Source organism: Alosa pseudoharengus, unplaced genomic scaffold (assembly GCF_046254945.1).
Source record: "Alosa pseudoharengus isolate Yale_2024_CS ecotype anadromous, Long Island Sound unplaced genomic scaffold, YU_APseudo_1.1 YU_APseudo_1.1_scf_2, whole genome shotgun sequence".
In the NCBI taxonomy this organism is placed as follows: Eukaryota; Metazoa; Chordata; class Actinopteri; order Clupeiformes; family Clupeidae; genus Alosa; species Alosa pseudoharengus.
Genome location: NW_027468663.1, coordinates 23,842,674 through 23,850,076, shown reverse-complemented (window position 1 = coordinate 23,850,076; position 7,403 = coordinate 23,842,674). Strand labels below are relative to the sequence as shown.

Genomic DNA, 7,403 nt, shown 5'->3' with positions numbered 1-7,403 from the left:
GTCTGGTTTCAAGAGTGGTCATTCTACTGAAACTGCTCTTCTGTCTGTGACTGAAGCATTGAGAGTAGCTAAGTCCTCTGCTCAGTCATCAGTATTAATTCTACTAGATTTATCTGCAGCCTTTGATACTGTTAACCATGACATTCTCCTATCTATACTATCTGAACTGGGAATTTCTGGAAAAGCTCTTGACTGGTTTGAATCTTACCTTAAAGGGCGTTCTTTCAACGTGTCTTGGCAGGGACAAGTATCTAAGTCTCATGCCCTCACCACAGGTGTGCCTCAGGGATCAGTATTAGGACCCTTGCTTTTCTCTATTTACACCACTTCCTTAGGTGATACTATTCGCTCCCATGGATTTGACCATCACTGTTATGCAGACGACACTCAACTTTACCTGTCTTTCCCACCTGATGACTCTAGTGTTTCCCACCGGATTTCTGCATGCCTTAAGGATATTTCAGCCTGGATGAAAGATCGGCACCTTCAGCTTAATCTCTCAAAAACAGAGTTTTTGCACAGCAAATTCACGGGTGTTATATTTCTGGTGTAATGACAAATAAACACTGTTGCAGTGATAGATGTTAAACTCTCAACACTTTTGGTGTAGATATGATACAAAAGCCAGTGTTAATTTGCGGCGTTCCGATTAATAAACACCAATTGGGTGTAACAAGTTCCATCCGGGATATTTTGCAAATTGCTCAAACTTCCAGCGCAGTCCGCCATTTCTCAAACCCTCCTGCAGGATAGCAGACTTCTCTTCAAGCTGTGGACAATTCTGTGTGGTAAGTTATTAAATGAATCTATTTTTGGCATTCGTTGATCAAATATGTATATTAGCCGTTGTGTTGCACTCTCAGACCTTCGTTATGAAACTGTAGACTTAGAAGTTGCTTTCCCGCCCATTGTCAACGTACTGTATAGCTACCTTAGCATTGAGTGAGACATTGTCCAAACTTTTAGCTGATAACACTAAATTACATTATGTGTGTTTGACTTAGTGTGGTGTAATGTGTTGTCCATGTTTTATTTATTTATTTGATTTTGCGATGTCTACCTACGTTTAATCTAATACATCTACATCACCATCCTTGTTGGTTAAGCTTACAGGCTGCTAACGTTATTAGCTGTAACGTTATGGTGTGCTAAACTAGGTAACGTTAGCTAACCAGTTACATGCATTCATTGAAATGACATTCACGTGGTCAGTCAGCTAACGTCAACGTTACCGACATAGTTGCTAGTAGCTAAGATAGATAATTTAGCTAGCGAACAAAGTTACCTAAAATGAAGAATTTGAAATTGTTTGCCTTTTCCATCAACAGATGTAACATTACCTAGAAGTGGATGCGATGATTGTCAGGATATGTGAGCCATGCTTGGATAATGTTCATCATGGGGTAAGTTTGATAGTAACGTTACCAGAGCCCGTTTGTTTATTAGACATTCTCTGATAGTACCATGCTAGCCTACTAGCGAGTAAGCCTCAGGTAGGCAAACGTTATCGTACGACTACGAGGTGACAACATGATTTAAAGTGAAATGGTTGACTGAAGGGGGTGATGTTAGCTGAAATTATCTAACGTTACTGTCCTAGATGTGCAGCATAGTAGGCTACGTTTCACGACTGTCTCTACAAAAACAGAATGTGAGCGAGTGTCTGCACAGCTCCTTAAAAGGGGGAAAAGACAGCCGTTTTTCATTTCCCAATTTCGCCGTCTGTTTGTTCATAAATGTAACTATGCAGAATCCATCCATCCACGCGGAAAGAACGACAACGACGTCCATTCATTTTTATGTTTGGGATCTATTCAAAGGAAATTAACATTTTCACATTAGTGTTCCATTGAATCACAAAATGATTTGCATCGTATGGTATTTATATGTGTACTAACATTTACTTTTTTAAATTGATAGTGTTTGTTGTTAAATGCTTCTAGGCAAACAATATTGGAGTTGGGCAGAGAAATGTCAATGCTGATTTCTATGTAGTATGTGCTCTACCACAGTATATTTTGGATAATAATAATATATTTATTTATTTATTTATCTTGTAGTCTGGGCAAAGTTCTCCATAAATGAAGACAAACCCTTGACAGTGACTGAGGAACGGAAGTGGATGCTGATGTGTTTCCAGAGCTGGTTACCAAGGACATGTGCTTAGTCATCCATGATTCTGATAAAGGTATTTTGCTTGGTTTGGGGTTTTATACAGTTGCCTTGCAAAGGCACAGAAGAAATTGTGGAGCTTTTGTTTATTTTTGCAAATGTACATGAATGTGTTGCATTTTCCCTCTTTGCTAGAGTCGCCTATCCCTGAGATTTAATCTAGCCTAACGGATGTGTGTGTGTGTAATTGCTGACAAGGTTGTCAATTTCAACAGTGTTCTGCTTTTCGCCCCATTCTAAGTTGTACTGTGTGTTCTTTAATGTTTCAGGTTCTTCAAGACTTCAGCCTTCTCGTTGGATCTGAAACATCTGCAAGACATCTGGAAAGATGGCCCTCATACAAACCCAATCTGATAAAAGAAAGACCTGCACTATAAGCTACCAACACCATTGCTGCAACACCTATTGCAGTCTGCCAGGGACAAATGGACTTGTCTGTAGACAACTTACAAGGTAATTGTATGGAGTAATGGAGTTTAACATTTTAGTTGCCATTTTAGGAAATGACCGGTATTTCTGGATATTAATTTGAAGTTAAGTTGTCAAAATACCTTTTTTATGCATGACTGTTCAATCTGAATAATTAAATAGTTATTTTATCACTCTCCTCCAAACCCCATCCTAACCCAGGCTGGGACAGTGATATATCCACTTTACTCCTGCTGATGCACATCCTGTCACCTGTCATCTGGTAGAAAGATGAGGACTCGATTATAATCCTTTCTCTTATGTTTCCTCCAGTCATGCCAGAGTCTTGATGAGCACTTGAATGAAGATGAACATCGGCAGCCATATCTGCTAGCTTCGGGAACCTCCAAGCGAGCCATCAACAACTTCTACATAGCCATGGATAAGAAGCCCATTCCATGCCAAGGAAACACCTCTCTGGCAGCATTCGACAAGCTTTTCAAGGTTCATTTTGTTTTCAGTTTGAGTTGCAACAAATCTCTTCGCAACTTTTTTACATTCCTGCAGACCACCAAAGAGAGCCCAAAAGTAAAGACATTGCGAGCAAAGTTGATGAATGATGTATAGGTGTTACGTTTATGGGACACTGCATGGCAATAACTGGTGCCAATAATTCTACAAAAACACAACATACATTTTATTCTGATAGATATGGAGACCGTTTATTCTGATGGATATGGAGACTGTTTATGTCGAGCATCTTTACGCTTTTGAGGTTTAAAGAACTTCATTTCATCATTTTTATATTGTTAAAAAAGATGATTTGCAGCATTACAAACCGTTTGAACTTTAGATATCATACAGCTGTGATTTGTCGTTTTATATAGTGCCTGACTCTTGCATTTTGTAATGAACTGAAGAATGTTTTGCTGTTTAATAAATAAATGTAGTACATTTTTACATTAAGTGCATCTGAATGTTGTTGTTTTATTCAGTTTAACAGCAATTCTAAAACCTACTGTATATAACTGTATACAACACCTCCTTTACTCTTCTAGAGATTAAAACAAGAAGCATTATTTGGCAATAAAGTAATAATATACATGCAATCATCACTATACTAGTGTCAGTTTAACACTGGGCTTAAGTTAAATAGCAACACTTTTGGAGTTGTTTTCAAGAAGGAATTAACAGTCCTCTGGTGTTAAAAATACTCCAACCTGGTGTTTCTGTCTAACTCTCTCAGTGTAAAATGGTAACACCTTGTTAGTGTTGTAACTTCTAACACTTACAGAAGTGTTAATTTAACACTTTTGTGGTGGTCCCCATATATACACCCATATAGTGTTAGATTTAAATCTATCAGTGTTAAAATTCCGATTTCAAATTTGCTGTGTGGTGTTTCCAGCTAAAACAGCTATTCCCCAACAGATTAACATCCAGCTTGACTCAACTTCACTGACCCCAACTAGATCGGCACGAAACTTGGGCGTTGTAATTGATGACCGACTTAACTTCTCTGAGCATATAGCTTCTATTGCAAAATCATGCCGGTTTATGCTTTACAACATTAGGAAGATCAGACCTTATCTGACACAAGATTCCACACAACTTCTTGTTCAGACCATGGTCATCTCTAAGCTGGACTATTGTAATTCACTGTTAGCTGGCTTACCCGCTTGTGTAACAAGATCATTACAGCTGATTCAAAATGCTGGAGCACGCCTGGTCTTCAATCAGCCAAAGAGGACACATGTAACTCCTCTCCTAGTTACTCTCCATTGGCTCCCTATAGTAGCCAGAATTAAATTTAAATCTCTCACTTTGGCCTATAGGACACTAACTAGATCTGCTCCTAGTTATTTTAATTCAATAATCAAGCCTTACATCCCCAACCGCCCACTGCGGTCTTCTGGTGAGCGTATGTTGTGTCGACCAGTCATAAAAACTGGGTCTAATTCCAGACTCTTTTCTTCAGTGGTTCCATGTTGGTGGAATGAACTGCCCAGTGGTCTCCGTTCCTGTGGTAGTTTTGGGTCGTTTAAGAGGGGTCTAAAGACATTCCTATTCAACATATACTTAGTTGTTTAAGCGCTTATGTGTTATGGTTTATATAATGTTGTTTTATTTTAATTGGGCTGTTAATTAATTTGACATTATTGTTTATTATTGATATTCTCCTTAATGTAGTCTTAGCATGTTATTGTTTTATATTATTGATTGAATTTACATTATTGTTTTTATTATTGCCTTTCCCCTTTTTTACATTGCTTTTTTATTAGGCTATTGATTGAATTGATATTATTGTGTACTACAACTATTCTCCTTACTATATTTGACCTAGATTTTAATCTGTTCCCTGTTCATTTTTAAATATTATTATGTTGTTTTGTATTTATATGTCGCTTTGGACAAAGGCGTCTGCTAAATCCATAACCATAACCATAACCATAACCATAATAAATGCAGCCTGTAGCATAGGCTACTTCGGCAAACCCAGACCGGTTGTGGCATCAGTTTCGCTTTTAAAACGCAACAGTGTAGCGAGAGGGAGAGTGCGGGCTATTTAATTTGCAGCATGACAGACGAACTCCTATTGTGAGCGCACTCTACGGACCAGGGCCCACTTCCCCGATAACGACGGAGACACGCTCTCAAGAGGGTTTTCTACGATTCATCTTACGATCGTTCGTTTGGTTTTTCCGACTGTTTCCCGAACATGCTCGTAGCGTGAACGCGCGTGCACTGCTCTTAAGATGCTCTTAAGGGGAGCTGTCCACGTTAATAGTTCTGAAATATCCTCTGATTTGACGGTGATGTCAGGTGACTGCACGTCACAGCTATAGGCCTACCATTTAAACTTCGGATCTACACATTAATTCACATCAATACGAAAATAGAAACACTTTGACATCTGCATGTAAGCACCCCAAGTAGGTTATATACCACACAGAGACATAAATAATTGTAATTATTTTAAGATTAGATTGTTGCACCATGCAATAATTTTTCGCGGTGCCACTTAAGAACACGTTTGAAGATAAGAAAGAAGTCGAGTAAGAAAGAGAGGAAATGTGTAGGCTTAGATTTTGATGCAGTAGACTACAGACTAAACCACATGTTGCTTTCTCTGCTTTTTACCTCATAGGCCTAATAAAATATAGCCTTCACTTAGCAAAGATAATGTCAAACTATTCTGGCAACGTCTCGTTTCATAACTTGATCGCATTTTTGTCCGCTTTTCATCACATTATTATGACCATTAAATGTAGGCTATTTTGCACGCTAAAATCTGATTCATCACAGGTAAACACAATAAAGAATGGGAACGTAAATTGGATTATGTATTCTAAGTTGTAATTCCTCTGTATGTCCTGTTGGTGACCTCAGTGAGAAGTACTGTTAAGACGCTCTTAGCCGGTAACGAGTACTCTGGAGCACTCGTAGATCTACGAGTGTTTTCACGACGCTCTTAAGCTACGATGGTTTCGGGAAACAGTCGGCAAATCTTAAGACGTTCGTAAGAGGGACTTTACGACGCTCTTAGGCTTAAGATGCTTTCGGGAAAGTGGGCCCAGTGGCATCTTTAGTAGGCCTAACATTTTAGTACAAATAAGCATCGGTAAATATAACAATTAATCAAGATATATTTGGCCAAAAGTGGGCCCCCTTTGCGGTCGTGGGCCCGGAGCGACCGCCCCCCCCTGCCCCCCCGCTCCCTCCGCTTATGACACACACACATACACACACACATATACACACTCACACACACAGATACACACACACATATACAAACAAACACACATACACACACACAACACACTCTCTCTCTCACATGCATACACACACACACACACACACACACACACACACACACGCTTCATCAGTGCATATCAGTCATGTGGTCAATGTGGATGAGCAGATAACACCTATGGCATCTTTACCTGTCTACTGCCTGCTAATGCTGCACTCTGCATGTGATTTTACCACCTCTGTCTTTCTCACATCCTGTCAGTCAATATTACAGAAATAACTTCAATAAATAAGTGTGAAGTCTATCATATACTGTAATATACAAAAAAGAAAAAATGAAACACACACACACACACACACAATCTAAACATATTTAATCTTAATCTATGTGCAGCTCAGGTACACATTGATGTGTGCATACAATTAATGTGAGTCCAAAACCCAAAGCTTAAGCTTTGCAGTTTGCACAGGATTCCTATATGGAGATGCTCCACTGGAGCACATGATAGGCTACGAATGAGTCACATAGGGAAAGAGAACGTGAAGGACAAGGTTGGAGAAGCCTCCCTGTCTGGACTTCAGATGGGACTGGACGGACTAGCCATGGCTGAGCGGTACAGAGGCACAAATGAGACACATTAGGCCACAGAAAGTATGTAAGTACACAAAAATGTAAATGATACACTGTAAATTATATTAGTGTTGTAGGAAATAACTATTTTCTGGTTTAGAGTTTAAAGTTGAACATTTGTTTTACCCTAAAAGACATTTAGGTCAATATGGTTGTACTCTGAGCTGCCCTGTCCTTAATGCCAGATACTTGGTCAGAACTTGGATGGGAGACCTCCTGAGAAAACTAAGTAGCCGTTGGCAGTAGCGTTGGCTTATTGGTGGCCATGTTCCCTCTGGCCAAAAAAGTCAAATCCCAATGTCTCTGTGCAGTGACGGGGACACTGTGATGTAGGAGATGCTGTCGGATGATATGTTAAACTGAGGTCCTGACTCACTGTGGTCATTACAGCACTTATTGAAAAGAGTAGGTGGCAGTGTTGTAGTCAAGTCACTATGCC

The 7,403-nt window shown here is 39.4% G+C and overlaps 1 long non-coding RNA gene across 1 annotated transcript; it reads left to right on the top strand.

Annotated features, from left to right (window-relative positions):
* Window positions 1-521: 521 nt before the first annotated feature.
* On the top strand, window positions 522-3,546 carry LOC143135134 (uncharacterized). The gene is made up of 5 exons (XR_012988808.1): window positions 522-788; window positions 1,329-1,403; window positions 2,061-2,188; window positions 2,442-2,625; window positions 2,914-3,546. It is a non-coding gene; the product is annotated as an uncharacterized LOC143135134 (long non-coding RNA).
* Window positions 3,547-7,403: the final 3,857 nt, after the last annotated feature.